The sequence below is a fragment of the Rhinolophus ferrumequinum genome, chromosome 7 (assembly GCF_004115265.2).
Source record: "Rhinolophus ferrumequinum isolate MPI-CBG mRhiFer1 chromosome 7, mRhiFer1_v1.p, whole genome shotgun sequence".
Lineage (NCBI taxonomy): Eukaryota > Metazoa > Chordata > Mammalia > Chiroptera > Rhinolophidae > Rhinolophus > Rhinolophus ferrumequinum.
In genome coordinates, this window is record NC_046290.1 from 54,536,030 (window position 1) to 54,554,118 (window position 18,089).

Below are 18,089 nucleotides of genomic sequence, written 5' to 3' on the forward strand. Positions count from 1 at the left end.
CACTGACCAATAAGAATTAGTAGCTTGTTTTCTTCATCGTTCTTAATTTTTTTTCTTCTGTATTATTTTAAAATTGATCTATAGAAACCTACAAGATATGTATAATTCAAATCTATTAAAATATTAACTAGTTACCATATAATAATGCTTAGGGAAATAAGGTTTAGGGGAATACACAAAGAATCTGGTGTGTCTACAGTTCTGGTACACTCTCCTGGAGCCAGCAGTTACGTCTCGGCCATTGCACTCTGTGGTATCTGGACTCTGACGTGTACTGGGGCTACATTTTAATGTGCTAGCCAGACAAAAGGGTCTGTTCTCTTAACACCACAGCTACCTTTCTGACACAAGAACAAAAGCTCCCTTTCTCCCTGCATGTCCTATCTGGAGGGGAAGCTTTTTAGGGAGAGAAGAGGGACCACTAGCTGGCTCAGAGCCACTCTAATACTTAGCAGAATGCAGGCTGAGATTCCGAACCCACTGGAAAGATTCCAGGCTGTACTGTTAGAAACAAAAGCTGAGTGCAGCTACTGCATGAAATTAGAAGACCAGAACTTTGATAGACAGTTAAAAAGCCTTCAGCATTTAAATTTACTCATTTAAAAAGAGTAATTTGTTATGTATTTTCTAAATAGTTGAATCAATTTTACTAAAATTAGAAGAGCCGCACATCACAGGTGCGTAATTACACTTGCCATTAAACACAAACACAGATGCATGCAACAAAATTAGATGCAATCATTTCATTGAGAAAAGAATGGCACTTGTTTCCCATTTCTCATTTTTGACTGAAAAAAAATTAAACTAAGCTTTGGCTTTTCTCAAAGACCAAAGGATGTGTTGTCCCAGTGTTTTAAATTTTTTCCCCATATTTAGTGGGAGTTAGTGATTGGGTCATTCTAGAAGTAATGGAGAGACATTTTATCAGACCATTGGCTAGGCCTCTTTATTATAGTCATAATAATCATCACCAAGTCTTAATCAACTCCACATGGTACACACTGCAAAGAACAAATGTGCCTTCAACCCATCTGGAATGGCCCTTGCTATATTTTGCCTACTGTATCCACATGAGGAAAAGTCATTGCTTTATATTCCAGGCAGTTATGGTAACAATTTTCATGGATGTCCTCTCATTTCACCTTCACAAAAACCCCCTGGGGTAAGACTGGTGTCATTTTGATGATAGGAAGGCTTAGGATGGTGAATTCATTTGCCCTGCTGATAAAGATAGCAATAAGCAAAGCTAGATTTTGAACCCCAGGCATTGGTACCCTAGGGTTTCATCTCACCAGTCAATTAATCCTCAGTAGACAAGGCCTTCGCTAGCCTCAGTCAGGCTGGCCACGTCACTAACATCAAGTCCCACCTTGTAAGTCCTGGAGGCCTGAGTGAGTGACCCCTTTCACTACCTGAGCTTTTGGAAGACAGATGTTACAATGCTTTATTATTTATTTTTCTGTGATGTTGCTTTGTATGATTGACTGTAAGACCATACTGATGTTTCTTAAATTGTGCTTATGAAATCAGAATACATTATTTAAACCAATATGACCTCAGGAATTATTCAACTGAATTCCATACAAGAATTCTCACTTATATTAGCTACAGTTAAGTATAATTCATTTGAGTATCTGTATAAATAAAGGTTTTTATTCTAGACTTGATGTAACTTTACCAGCAACAGGGAGCCAAGTTCACCCTCGTGTGTTGGTATAATGACTAAATCTCAGCAAAGGTCCTGCTGATTAATTCAGCTTTCTCATGCTAGGATCATAATCTCATTGCCCTTATTTGCAATTGTTATTATAGAAACTTCAGTTTTAATATTAAATATTTTTTCGGCATTTCTTACCTCGAGAATTAAGAAATAAAACCAGTTACAGTTTTTACATGATAATGATTCTTTAGATTATTAATTTAATTAACAATAAATATTTATGAGAATACTTCTTGCAATGGGGTCATCCCTTGGTACAATTATTCCATGAAACATCCTAAATTTAATCTTACTAGTATGCTATCACTTTGTTTAAAATTTTATACAGAGAGTATATGGGGTAATGTACCTAACATTTCATCACATTGTCAGGAACTTCTTTCAGTTTCTCAGATATGCCATTCTTTCTTAATCTCAAGTACTACACATATTGTTCTTTCTGGAACATTTTTTTTTATATACCACCTCCTTCCTCCTACTTGCAGGCACAACTAACTTCTGCTTATATTCTAAGTCTCTGCTCAAATACCTCCTTTTGGTTGAGGTTCAGAGTAGCCTTGCTATAATTATCACCATTATTATTCTATTTATCAGTAACTGTTTAATAAGGGTTTACAACAAACAAGACATTTTGCTGAGTGCTACACCTGTATTATATAATATAAAGCACTGTGGGGACAGAGCCCCAGACAGTTGTTTCCAGGCTCTTGGCCTCACATGGAAAGGTGCTGACTCAGGTAGTAGATGGTCATCAGCTGTGACTAGTTGGCCATCAGGTGTTATTAGTTAGCCATTAGCCACTGATGTAACTGCCGTGGCTAAGCTAGCAAGGGGCGAAGTGTGAATTGTGAATTGCAGAGAGGAGGATTGCAGTTAGCAAGTGAGGTTGGTTGGCAGAGACAAGTGGATGGCGGGTTGCAGATCCTGTGGCTCCTGTTTCCTGTGTCTCCAACCCAGCTGCCAGTGAGATTATAGTGGTATGACTCCCCTATCTATGGCTCTGTTGGTGTTCCTTTTTGTCCTTACTATATCCTGCATTCTTATGTGGGGAGAGAGACTAGAGACCCCGCATGACACCCCACATGACAAGCACAGAATAGCCCTATAAATTAGTGAATGTTATTTTTCTTATGTTGTACATTCTCTACCCTCCGACTCCCAGACACTTAAAGAATTTGATGTTGACTCTTGTTTTGGCTTCACAAGGCTAATGCAGCTGTCAAACGAATCTACATGACAGTGACATATTCCTGTGCCTCATTTTATGATGTAAATCAAGACCTACTATCTGTTTTTATATTTCCCAAATCTCCTACTAAGAAAAGAGAAGCATCACTTTGCTCCCACTCATTGGCCAAGGTAAGTCACGTGGCAAAGCATAAGGTCAGTTGGTGAGCAGGTTTATCCTCTTTCAGAAAAGCGTAGCAGGGAGTAGCAACAGTGAATCTTTTGAACATTAATACAATCTTCCACAGTTCATCTCTTCAATAGGTATAATGCCTCATACAATCTTGGGCTAGATGCAGTACTTGGCCGTCTAACATTTTGTAATTAAATTCATATGTGATAAAACAAACTCTATAATTTAACATGCTGAGATATGTATGTTTTCCATTCTTTACGTATTAATATCGTAATATCACCACAGGTATGGATCTTCTATGATTGAAATTTGAAGGTCATGGATGGAGCTATTTCCTAATTAGCATCAATTGGCCAGTTTAATGCTATTGCTCACGTCCCAATATTCTTTGTGTTTCTTTGCATATTTGGTTAAGGTGCAGAACAAAATAATAAGCTTGACTCATTTGACTTTTACTAGAAAATAATTTATCTGTTGTTTCTAGTTTATTTTGCAGATATTGGACGGTAGGTAAACTTTTCAAAATTATAAAGAAAATACTAAGAAATAAAATAGATTTCTCTAATATGTTTTGCGTTTATTTGATCCATTAAAAAACCCACCTTAGAAATGAATATATTTATGCTCTATATAAACAGATTTTAGTATATTAAAAAATAACTGGAAGAATAGAACTTCTGAAAGAGATTCTATAATTTTTATATTTAAACCTGATTAGCATTTTAATTCATAATATTATTTATAGATAGAATTTTTCAAGTGCTATATTTTTCAGTTGCATCTTTCTCCTAAGACCTGAATAATAGGCAAAATACAGTTTTCTGTTATTGTGTTCCCATAAATAATAGAATTCCTAGAGAGAGCAAAACAACCCCAGAACACTCATTGGATAGACTTTTCTAAAACTTGAGGTCTTTTACGATGGAGTTTTCCTAAATATTTGGCATTCTCTGCCTCTTATTGGTTAGTATAGCCCAGAGGATGGGGAAAAAAAAAAAGTCCATTAATATGAACAGGGAGCTCAAATAACAGCAAAGCATGTTGGGATTCTCTTCCTCACTTTATGATTTCAAAGTAGTTCTTGTCAAGTGGCAGGTTGGGCCATTTTGCACCCAGCCTGTCTTCCAGTTTTACACCTGAGTGGTGGCTCCAAGATGGCTAGGAGGTTTTGGTTTCTCCTTCAGCTCTCTACAAACCTCTCTAAATAATCATTTTGTCATAAATGATGGTGTACTTGCTCTCCAAGTGCAGCTTAAAGGGATGTCTCCTCCCTCTGCCTCCCCCTTCTCCATGACAATTCCAACAAGATGTTCCCCTTTTGCACGGAAGTTCTGGACTGCCCCTGAAGAATTCAGCTGTGGCTAATGAATTCCTATGTTAGCAGCTCCTATTACAAATCAAATATCTGGTTAGACTGCGATAGCTCCCGGAAGGGAGTGATTTTCCAGGAGGAAAGCTGGGCTGATAAAACAATGGATGATATTGCAGGAGGGGTGGGGAAAGGAGGTCTATAGTATTGTTTAGATAGTAAAATAGAACTATGGTGAAAAAAACCCAGGAGTCTAGGCAACTTTTAAAATATATGAAATAATCTGACTCAAAGCCAGGGACACAAAGTAGCCTATGTTTCCCCCTTACTTTTGTCTTTTGATTCAATATAATACAGCCACAAAATGTAGGATCAAAACTGGGTCTAGTACTGCTAATATCTAGAGTTTGTGGTTCAATGCTGAGGAAGAGGCAGGGAAGTGAACTCATGTGGGGCACTTGATGCCCTATTCCAGGTATCTTGAAGAACGTTTTCTATGCATGATCACATTCACTCTTCTAACAGCCGGGTGGAGTGGGCACTGACTACATTTCCCAGAGGAAGAAACTGATGCTTGGTGAGCAGGAGAAATGCCATTCCCAAAGTCAGACAACTAGCTATGGAAGAGGGATCAAGATTTGACAGGTCCTAAAGACTCTGGGTGTCTTTTTATAATATGAATTCACTGAGCCAAAAAACCTTAAGGATCTTAAATGCCACCTAGTGGCAATTTCTATAAACTGTAGACACAATATCCCAAATATCTTTAAGAGTCACTCAGGGGCATTTCTAGCAACTTCATTCCATTCTCATGATGGAAAATATTATACTGAGTTCCTATATATTGAAAGAGACTGACTCCCACAGTTTATCACCTGGCTTTATGTGTGGATCCCAAAGGGTTCATATTATCTCTAGAAATTCACCATGAACAGAAGAGCCAGAATAAAGAACAGCTTCTTCCCTTCCCCCGGGAACAAAATAGTAATTGATAATATTGAAGTGGAGGTCAATTTAAGCATATTTATCTGGGATTTAGTAAACTATTGGCTTTCTAATATCTATTCATCTGGAATACAGGTACAGTGCAAAACAATTACAGATGAGCAATTTATTAAAACCATTATCTATTGACTAAAATCATCACTATGTCAGCAGCATAACTTAGTTCAATTAGAAATTCCAGGGATGTAAAACGAATAAGACGGAGTGAAAATAGGGTTGCTGGATTTAACAAAATAAAATATAGGATTCCTAGTTAAATATTAAATTCAGATAAACAACATTATTTATTTTGTGTGTGTATAGGTATGTCCTCTGCATTATTTGGGGACACCTTATACCAAAACAAACAAAAAAACCCCACAAAAACAACAACAACAAAAATAACCCTCCAAATTCATCATTTATCCAAAATTATTAACTAAGCATTCTGTGTTTTAACAGGAAAACTTAAATGAAAGAAAATGCTGTTTTCAGTTTCACTGATTACTGGCTTATTATGATTAATAAAATAATAGTAACTAATGGTTTTATAGTAATTATTTTGTACGCACATTGCTTATTTTAATTCATTTAGTCCTCAACACAACCTTATAAGGTACTATTATTCCTATTTATAAAATGAGAATATTGGGACACTAATGGACGGGGTCCCTTGTCCAGAGTCACACAACTAGTTAGTGGCAGAGAAGCAGTCTAAACCCAGAGCATTTTGCTGTAGATTCTACCATCCTAACAGATATGAAATACTGTTTCTTATCATGTCAGTTAATTTAAAATTACCTTATATACTACACATATATTGATAATTTTTTAAAATATTATTCAAAGGACTTTTAACATGTACCAAGCACCTACTTTAAACAAGGCCTCTTTATCAAACAAGAACAGTAAACTTAAATTTTCATCTTCACTGAACATATTTTACTCTCTTTAAATTGGAAATGTCTCATGGTGACTGTCAGGAATATAGGTTATTATGCTATACATATTAAAGGACTAATTAACAGAAATCCTTGATACATAATTCCACATACTCGAGCTTTATGCTATATATGTGTATGTAAATATAATATGCTGTAAACACGCGCGCACACACACACACACACACACACACACACACAGTGTATGGTTCCTAACCAGAGACTACTGGAGATACAGAACCCAATACAGATTCTCTTCTTCAAAATTTAGATCTGGTTTTACATGTGTATCTTTGATATACCTTATTTCCTACAGAATTAAGAGAAACTAAAGATTTGTTGTTGGATTCAATATAAGCCTAAAATTTTGAACTCTCTATATATGAAATTCCTTTAAGTTGAAGTATCCTGATACTCTATTCCTGAACTGCAATTGGAGTCATGCTCAAATCATTTTCAAGTCAACATTTGTCTAAGCTAGTTCCACTTAAATGGTTGCCTCTAAATGAGTATGCTTGTCAGTCAAGCTGTAGATTACTAATTCCTTTTCTTTCAAACTTTACTTTGTGCAAGAATCCCAGGATATATATTCAGAAAATGCACATGTCTATGCCCAATCCAGACCTAATAACATTAGAATGCCTGCAGATGGGATTTGGGACTCTGCATTTTCAACCAGCCCATGCCAGCTGACTCTGACGCAGGTCTCCACAATATACTTTAAGAAAGTGACTTTGACACCAACATGCAAAAAGGTACAAGCAGCTGGTGGTGTGCTTTTTTCCCAAGGAGGGCTTTAAAACTGCTTTGCTTCTAGAATTTCCTCTATTTCTCATTACAGAGCTGGAGGCAGCTGTAGAAACATACATATGTATACAGCTAGTGTTATTCTAAGTACACTTAGATCCATTTTCTTGTATATACCGCTCCTCCCACATCATCAGGCATATGCCTAACAGAACAGATGGGTCCTGTGGTACTCATGAAGGGCCATCAAATCCTACAGCTTTGAGGATTAAAACTCTACAGTGCTTCTCATGAGAGAACGTTGGTAGGATGCTGGGAGAGGGGAAAAAGATGACTCAGAGTTTAACTGGAATAATGGTTATCCAATTGCCCTTGTTATTATTTTATTCATTTACCTTATGCTGTCTTAACTACATTTGGTTTTACTAATTATGTGGCATACAAAATGGTAATAATAATCATATACAATTCCATAATGACAATAATACAATTTTGAATGCAATCTATACATTTTTATTTTAAAACTATAGAACAAGTTATAATATAAATAGATACTAATATGACTACAGATAAATATCTCTTGGTTTTTCTCTTATATTGGATAACCATGGATGTAATGCTTTGTATATATTTTTAGCAGCATAAATAAAATAGTGCAAATGGGCACATGAACCAATTCTATTGAATAAGGATGCACACACACAGCCCTGCCTCTTTTAAAGCTTTTTCTATCAAAAGCCACTGAGCATGTACAATAGAAAATGTATGGGACAACAGAAATCATGTTATCAAAGAGACTATAACCTGATTTTCTAAAATGAGGAAAATCTTGAAGGAAGATATCTGTAAAATTATGATATTTTCATAGTTCCAAGTTCCTGTTGCTCAATAGCAGTAAATGCTACAAAATGTCTATTGCTCATGTTTAGGGTCCCATTTTACTGTAAAACAGTAAATATCGTAACAAGAATTCTACATTCAAATTTAATGCATGTCAGTTACAGAAGCCTCTCTTATTGGGATGAAGGGAGAGAACTTTACACCATGAACATAGAGAAGGCAAAGCCAAAGTGTATAAACAGTTGCAGGACAAAGAACTTTACGATTTATATACTTAAAGATAAGTTTTAATGATGATCCTCTGCCATTTTAAGTGAGAGCGAAACAGAGTTTTAAAGAAAATTATCAAGTGTACTTTTCAACAAATGAGAGAAGTTTTTTTTTACCATTTAAATGATGAATAAATATTTGTGTACAGTTGTAAACTTCTCTAGCTAAGCCCTTTAGCTTATAGGAATTGTTTCTTAACAGGCAAAACTGTTTATATGTTACTTTCTTTGCTTAGAGTAGTCAATTTATAGAGCCCATTTTATTCATGGCCTGGGCTGACTATTATTCAGGTGTATCTGGGCTAACTTTAGCTTATGTGCAACATTTTTTTCTGAAGATGAAATGAAAATAATGCTTTGAACTCATTTAGGCAATTTTAAATTCTTGGTTTGTACAGATATAGACACAGAAATGATGAAATTATTTGTGATATTGAGTAGGTCTATCACAAAAATGAAGAATGCAGTGAACTGGAAAAACATATTTCCAAATACACATATTTTGCATATATTTTGCTGTACTGAAAAAATCATGGAAAAAAATCTTAAAAAAAAAAAAAGGATGCTAAGGTTAAAGTCATTCTACTTGATGTCAGAAGCAAAGAGCCATAAAAAATGGCACTCAATAGAAAACAGAGAAACTAGATTTTTGGGTCAAGTTCTGACATTTACAGGATTAAATTATATGACCTCTGTAAATTTTTTTTTCATGTTTTGAGACAGAATGCTTTATACAAATAATTACATGTACCCAGATTATTATAAGGATACAGTGAAAATGATCAGAAAAGCCCTTTGAAAACAAGGTGCTACAGAAGTGCAATATAATTAATACGGAATCTTCTAAAGTGGCTCCTGGGGATGTTAAGGTAGTTATTTTTAGAAAGCACTCGGTGATCAAATATGGTTGAAAATCACCAAACAAAACAAATATCTTCCCTTCAGAATCCTATGTTAATATACATCTGGATCAGTAATAACAGAGAAGAGGATATAGACTTTACTAAACATTTTTCAGCACAATTTTTTTTTCCTTTTTTGAGAATCTAAGGGAAAAAGTGTTTTTCAGAATACATTTTGGGAAATGATGATAAAATTGATCATTTGAGGAGAAAGGGAACTTAATATTTCTTTTAGAGTACTGCCTTTTTAGGATGAAAGAGTTCATAGACTGAGAAAGGGAGGACCTTTTAGAAACAGTCTGTAGGCAGGAGGACTGAATTCTGGTAGTAGAACGATCCAAAGAAAAAAAACATTGGAAAAAATAGAAATTGTGAGTGCCAGGTCCAGGAACCAAGTAAACTAAGATTGAGTTCAGCTATGGCAGCAAGTTGGACCCAGGTGTCCAGAGAAGCTGGTAGTCAAGGTGGGCCTCTGAGAACCAGGGTGGGGCTGAAACTTCCACAAAGATAAAGTGAGCTGATGATAAATAGGCAATTAACCTTTAGAGGGCAGGCTGGAGTTAGAATGCAAGGCCAAAGAGTGGAAAAACCAAACAGCAAAGATGTAGGAAATCTCAGGTGAGAAGAGGGCAGTCAGAAATGCACCAGGACTCACAGGAAGTAGAGGTAGGCCAAATGGAGGGAGCAGCATCAGAGATCTTGACAAACCTGGGCAAGGAGGCTATGCTGAATTAAGAAGTGAAAACTCGGGTTCGCCTTGACACTGAGGCCACAGTCTGTCTTACCCACGAAAATTGATACCTATCTGTCTCTAAAAATACACTAATTCTAGAAATTGATTAATTGAAAGGTATAGGCAGATATGTCCTTAGGCACATCTTAAAAGATTTCAGAGAAGATTCTAACCAAAGGATAATACAGAAATGGTCAGGGTTAAGTGGGCTTGCACTCTCCAGGAGTCATACCATGCCAATAAACTACAACAGCAGTATAAAACAAAGATACTAGAGATTTAAAAGTCACTTCACCGAGGCGTGTTTCCTCCACAGAAATGGTATTCTAATAGTGAAAGAGAAAATGAATGCCGCATATGCTCAAAATAAATTTATTTTATGTTGACATTAGCGAGCAAATAAATACTTCATAAATGAGAGATACCTTAATCATGAATGTTATGAAAATTTAATGACCTACTCATAATAGCATTACTGCCTTTGAAGAAAAATGACAAAGGTCTCTAGGATAAACCGAAGCAGGTGGAGCAGGTGAGCTTGACTATGACCGACAGTGTTGGGTAGAGCAGTGTTCTTTAAAATGTGCTGTGTGCACAAAGGACAAGCCACAGAGGCGTAGAAAGAAAAAAATCATAATTTCCACCCTATTTCCTATTTGTTTTATCTTACCCCCCCAAAAATATAAATTGCACTATCTAAATATTTAATGTGTGTGTTCAATGTTCAGTAACGCTGTAAGGGATATGCAATTTTTATAGTGTGGAACCACAGATTTGGAGGGCAATCTGGAGTCACAGATGTACTACAAGCTCTTCTTCAAGACAGGTATGGCCAGAACTACCGTGTTTCCCGAAAATAAGGCCTATCTGGACAATCAGCAATAATGCGTCTTTTGAAGCAAAAATTAATATAAGACCCGGTCTTATTTTACTATAAGACTGGGAATATAATAATATAATATAATATAATATAATATAATATAATATAATATAATATAATATAATATAATATAATATAATATAATATAATACAATATAATATAATACCAGGTCTTATATAATTATTTTTGCTCCAAAAGATTCATTAGAGATGAATGTCCGGCTAGGTCTTATTTTCGGGGAAACACCGTATGGGTAGGCTGATCAGTACTAAAAGAGCTTCCTAATCTAATAAACATCCCCTGTAAAAAGGCGTCATCTCACTCACTACATGGTCTACAAAATAGTGTGGTAAAAATCGTCATATGAGCTTCCTGGCGTGCGTTCAGTTCCCCTTCCACTGCTGACTAGCCATGCAATCTTTAGCAAACCTCTCAGACTCTGTAGCCTCATGAAACAGACACTTTAGTCATGCAGAAGTCTATTTTGAAGACAATATGAGATCATAGGTTAAAGTTGATTCCCATTTTATCTGAAAGCCTTTACTAATGCTCATCTTATTTGAAACTGTATTCCCGAGTTCTAAATTTTGCCCATTGTCATATTTCAACTCATAATTTTAGAGGAGAATGGTTACCATTCTTATAACTGTATTTCATTAATACAAAGAAAACTAATATGTCACAGATTAAAATTCATTTGCACACAAAGGAATCGGAAGTCATTTAATTCTCATTATCATAAAAACATGAATGGGCCTGCTGTGCACATACTATTGTTGTAAGTCCTGCTGTTTGGTTTTTCAACGGTTTCAAATAGTACTTCTAAGCAGAAGCATCCAACTTCCCACATTCCTGTTTATTGCTTTTGCACTGTTGAATTCATGAGAATTAGGGCATCAATAGTCATATATGCAGACAGACACGTGCCAAATATATCTTTCAGTTCCTTGCATCTGGCATTGTGTTTTGTTATAACAGGTGTCTCAAAAATATTTATTTGAATTTTAAAAATTACAAAACCCTTTAAATAACCTTGGAACAACAAAGCCCCCGTCCAGTTTTTATGTACCATGGAGGCTTACCTTTCCAAAATGGCACTCTGTACTTAATCTAATCTACTGCTTCCGATAGCTGCCACCAGAAACTATTGCTTTGTGTATTTTTCATGATTTGCTATATGTAAATGCTAGTGTATTAGTACATCATAATAGCTTAATATGTCTTATTGCCTTGTCTTAGGGAATTCTTTTTTAAAAAGCTGTTTTTAGAGAGCTATAACTACTAACCCAAAGAAATGACTCAAAATTAGAATGGGTGGAAATGTAGGGCAATATTTTTGATATTAAGTAGATATACTATGCATAATATAAAAGTTAATGTTTTCAAAGGTTAATTATGAGGTTAAATGGCTATATTTGTAACACTAATTATATTATATGATTTCGTTTTTGTTAATTTCACCAGAAATTAGCTGGTGGTCCTGATAATTTTCTGATTACTTTGGACTGGCCCGATCATCATTTAGATATTAGAATCTTAGGGTGGGAGAGTTTTTAAAAGGGGAAGGTTGCCTGGGTAGTTATTATTATTATTATTTTTAGTAATATCCACATTTTAGATGATAAAGAGAAAAACCTGAGTCCCAGAATATTGATGTGATTTGTCAGTCCTCAAAATCAGATTTTTGAACTTCAAATTATGCACTGGCCATATTACACTGATGCTGGCTGCACTTTCCTTTGACCTCTAAGTACTTTCTGTATAAATATCCTACTCAATTTTGCTTTGCTCAATAAGCTTTTATATTTGGATAGTGGAGATTCCCTTCTGTATCATTAAAATTTTAATAAACTTTAGAGATATTTTATAGTCCAAGCCACATATGGACATCCTTTGATTCATTTCATATACTATAAAATACATTAACATTATGAAGGATAGAAGCTGTTTCACAATCATACATAAATTAATATCTATACTTGATCTCTTATAGATCTGCTTTATAACTGTACCCTTCTTTCAGGCTTACTGTTTACTATGTATGAAATTTGGAAGAGTGACTTGGAAATGAGAATATTCCTTCATCTTGACAAACGTTTCCCAGTGGCCTACGGGTCGCTTGATCCTTGAAAATCTTTCCTTTAGCTCTTCTGCTAATAAATTGTTCAGAGGGCAAGAGAAGTTAATGGTTTTAAAGAAGTTATGAATTTTATGGCTAGAATATTCCCTTTTAAAATCAGAAATGGATTAAATTAAATATGGCTTATTTAATTAGAAAACTTAAATTCAATTGCTTTCTTACACATTTCTACAAAATTAGTATTGAAATGAAGCTCTGTAGGGTTAGCTGCAATTTTGACAAAGGTCAACACTAAAATGTGCAGCTTAACAACTCTGTTAATTCTACTAATTTGGAAATACTATGCAGACTACCTTAAATTAGCAAATGTCTCATGAAATAGATCAAAAGGTCATTTCCTAGGTTTCATTCTCCTTCCTGTTAGTCATTTATATTATGCTACCCATTTTAAAATCTGAAAAACTTTTTAGTAGATCATTATGGATGGTAAATTATCCACATTCTATAGTCACCACCAATAAAGCAACGGCACACATAGTATATTCTCTACAAGAGAATTTATGATGTCTTTTATCGTAAGACATTTACAGAGTTTGTTAATCAATCCAAGTTAATTCTTAGAGTGCTCCTTATTTAATAGTATCTACTATACCAAAATATTTCCTCACAATTTATAAGATTATCATCAGTAATGCTCCCATCCTTGATAGAATGTCATTAAACATCCCAATTTCATGTTGAATTTGAATGAGTATGTATAATATGAATACAAATATGAAGGGAATTTACTCAATCTATTGAAAGCCACTGAAAATTGACATAAAAACACACAACCATTCTAATAAGAATATTATTTCAGTAGAAAACATTGCCAAATGACATATGTTCATTTTAAGTTATTAATAACGTTATTATTATCCCAAGGTAAAGAATCTGAAAAATCTAACACTTCCTTGATAAAAAAAAAAAAATGTTTGCCAATGTACATTTATTTAAGTTATCAACAATTCTCATAGTTTGCAACATCTCTAATATCATGTTACTTTACATTTCATAGTTTTATTGGAAACTCTTTATTGGAAGTAGCAAAGAATATGTATGCATATCTTCATTTTTGGTTATAGTTGGTTATAGTTATAGTTGGTAGTTTCAGATTATGCTCTTCTGAGGTTATAAAAACCATCAGATAGAGAAAGAAGGGAGCTACCTTTTACTGGGCACCTACTATGTGCTTCCTTTGTTGTATCATTTGTCTTATTTAATCCACCTTAAAGTCCAACAAAATTTCGGGGTCTTTTGTTTAAATACAGAAGATAATAGTCTGATCATAAAAGATCTCAGTGAATTAAATGTCACCTTATTTAATAACAAGGATTAAAATCTAGCCCTACCATGTGCTAGGAATGTCCAACTGTGAATCCAAAATGACTGGATTATGATCTTTCAACTTAGATGCAGGTTAGATTTTTTGAAAGACAGAACTTGCAATTTAACCAAAAAAAAAAAAAAAAAAAAAAAAAAAATCCCTGTGGTTTGAACAACACATTGTACGGCTTCTAGATCAAAATATTAGAGAACATCAAACACATCAAAGATGTATTTTTTTTTCATAAGTCTAAAAATGCTTCTCATTTAGGGCTGTCTGTTTGACTACACACATTTTTGCCATGTTTATACAGGAATAGCACAATCATTTCACGATTAACAGTAGCTCAAAGAAGCTGCTAGTCAGTTAGGTAAGATCACTTCTAAAAAATAACACAAGAACACTTGCTTGAGAAGCTTCTGAGATTTTGACCTTATTGAAGAGACTGAAAGAAATACTAGAGTGATAATAAGAATAAAATATTGAAGTGATATTTGAATACATAAGAACTTAAAATATATTTTCAGGGTTTCATTTAGAATAATTGTATTTCCACATGTTGTCTATTGAATAGGTTTTGGAAACACCAATTAAAATGAAATAAAATTCTCATTATTAGAGGTATATATGGTTGTATATAAAATAAATCTTTAAAATCATAGCAAGAGATTGATAACAAAGGAAGGGCATTTAAATGACAGACATTGGTTCTCTTCTGAAGAGCTACTTCTCAGAATTGATGTATCTTAGTTTAAAACACAAATAAAATGTATAAATTCAGAAGCCTCAAAATAATGATAAAAATTTACTGAATGTCAACAATTCAAAAACAAAGTCACCTTATAGATTGTCTATAAAAATGTCAATCTTATTTTCAACAAAGACACTAACAACCATAGCCCAGTGTACAGTTGAACAGATGATATCCTGTTGAAGAGAAACCACTGAAAACAGTAATAATTCTGAAGCATTTTCTTGCATGATATTAAAAAACAAAAAATAATTATAAGTAAAGATGTCAATTTATCTTGCCTTACAGATTCTTAATATGTTTTTACACAACAAAAAATAGACATGTACTGGAAGAACTAGTCCTTGAATAGACAGAAAATCTATCACCAACAGAATGAATATATTTCAGCATGCAAGTGATTTTAAGAGAGTTGAAAAGCCATCTTAAAAAAAGTGATGGATGAAGATTTGCATTGAAGAGTACACCCTGATTCATGTAAAAATATTTGTTTATTTTTATCTTTCTAAAGAAATTTGCCATTGGTAATCCCATGTGGATAATTCTAGAGTCTACCAGCCTGTCTGAGTTACTTACAGGGTTTAAAATATTTTGTCATAATCCACATGGCATTGTGATTCACAAATAATATTAGCTAAACTCACTTAATCTGAGATATGACTGGAATATTTCCAATTTAAAAAATATTATATAGCAACAAAGAACAAATTTAATGTTACCATGAAATTCTAACAAATGGAAAGAAGTTTTTCCATGGTTTCTTCAAATTAAGACCTTAAAAACTTCATAAAGTCTATGCATTATCACAGTTTAGTTCCTGTATTATAAAGGCCAGATCTTTAATATGGGATTTTAGATTTCTCTTTCAAATATTATTTTAAAATTTGAGGACTTATCAGTTGTATATGCTGTATTTGCCCATATCCATAAAATGAATTATATTTTGAACTATTCATTAATTCAACAAATATTTATTGAATGCCTACCATGTGTCAGGTGTTGTGACAGGTATTTAATTAGGGACTGCACAAACGTTGAAAAAATCAAAGAGACCTATGTGGTCCCATCTCTGCTGGAGCAAACAATCTAGCACGAAAACACAATTTCTAGTATACTGTGATCATGCTACAGTGAGAGGATTAGAGATGTATACAGTAGTATACAGGAGAGAACTCACGCTGGATTTTGTGTGGGATGGAGCTGGTAGCAAAGCCTACGAGGCCATACAATTTAGTTTGTGAACTCGTTGCAATGATGTTGCTAACCTTTTTTGATATCAGAGGGATTATTCATTATGAATTTGTTCCAACTGGGCAAACAGTTAACCAAGTTTACTATTTGGAAGTGCTGAAAAGGCTGCGTGAAAAAGTTAGAAGACCTGAACTTTTTGTCAACAATTCATGGCTTTTGCATCACAACAATGCACCAGCTCACTGTCTGTGAGAGAGTTTTTAGCCAGTAAACAAACAACTGTATTGGAACACCCTCCCTACTGATCTGATCTGGCCCCCAATGATGTCTTTCTTCACCCGAAGATAAAGAAAATACTTAAAGGAAGACATTTTGATGACATTCAGGACATCAAGTGTAATATGATGACAGCTCTAATGGCCATTCCAGAAAAAGAGTTCCAAAATTGCTTTGAAGGGTGGACTAGGCACTGGTCAGTGCATAGCTTCCCAAAGGGAGTACTTCAAAGGTGACCATAGTGATATTCAGGAATGAGGTATGTAGTACGATTTTAAGAATGAATTCACAAACTTAATTGTCTGACCTCTTAATTAAAATTCTAAGTTCTGGCATACTTGGATGCACCCAGAGGAAAGTGTATCCAAATTCTAGCTAAAGGATTTAACCAAAGGACGGCTGGGGATGCTGTGAGCAGAGGTGCTTTTCCATTCTTTTCCTCTAGGAAGAGGACATTTATGAAGAAATGGGAAGAGAATTATAGTGCTTGGTTGAAGAACGTGAAACAATTTAGAAGAGTCTGGTAAGAGATGAAATGGGACCAAATCATACAAAAATCTTTAGGTTATATTAAAGAATCTGTACTTTATCCTGAAGCTGATAGAAAGCAATTGGATGGTTTTAAAAAGGGCGTAAGAGAATCATATTTGTATTTTGAACAAAAATCACACTGGTTCCAATTTCTGGAAATAGATTTTCAGAGAGTGAGACCAGAAACTGGAAAGTGGGTGAGGAGGCTTTTGCAAAAACTCACGTGAAAGAGGGTGCTAGCATAAATTATGGGAGTGGCAGTGGGGATGATGGTAAGAAGTGAAATGATTTTAGAGTAGCTGAATCCTTTTTTCAGTCATTGAAATAAACAATACTTACTAAAGTATTAGTAATTTAGTGATTGTGTGGAGTTGGTGACAGTGAGGTTGTCAGGAAGATAACAGGAGAGTAAGGGTGGCCTGGAAGACTTTGGGAAGCACCAGCTAGGAGGATGGAAGAAAATAAAGTATGGCATCGTGCAAACCAAATAAAAAGAATGTCTTAAGAGTATGAACTGGGTGTTACTCACTCATGTGTCATCACTATTTATCACGCTATGTAATGCTTCATAGGTGCATCATGAATAAACGTTTCTTAAATGAATGGTTTAATTTAGTAAGCACTGAAAAGACAAAAACATCACACTGGGTGGTTCTGGGAAGAAAACTATATTTCAAAATAAAAAAAAAACTCATAGAATAGTAAAAGAAGAAAGACCTACATAATTATCATTAAAGTATGGTGTCTAATGAAAAAGCTCAATAAAGCTTCAGATCAATAGAGATCTAGATAGGATATTAGGGGAAAGCAAACAAAAAACTGAGTATTTCTCACTGCAAGAATAGGCAAAGTAAGGCCTAGCGAAGAAAAGACTGAGAAGAAACTATTGGAAGAAACTATTCAGGTGATTTGGTGAGAAGTTGCAGATGTGGCAAATCTGGTTTGAAAAGGAGTGACATTTCCTATTTTAATTATTTTCATGATTTCCAGAAATACAATGAATTACCGCAATTTTAAAACTCATGAATAGAGTGCAAATGTCAGTAAGAATAGAACTCATATCTTCCAAATAAAATGACCTCATTTTGAAATTAAGCTGTCTTACTTTTCTTTGTCACAGAGGACATTAACACATTTGTGCATACTAAACTGTACTCCACAAATAAGTGCATTTTAAGAAGATTGTTTTTAAAAAGCACAGCCTG

General features: G+C 34.5%; 1 protein-coding gene across 1 annotated transcript in view; it reads right to left on the reverse strand.

Annotated features, from left to right (window-relative positions):
- Positions 1 to 18,089, reverse strand: part of EDIL3 (EGF like repeats and discoidin domains 3) — a 381,023-nt gene that overhangs the window by 71,286 nt on the left and 291,648 nt on the right. The window lies entirely within an intron of this gene.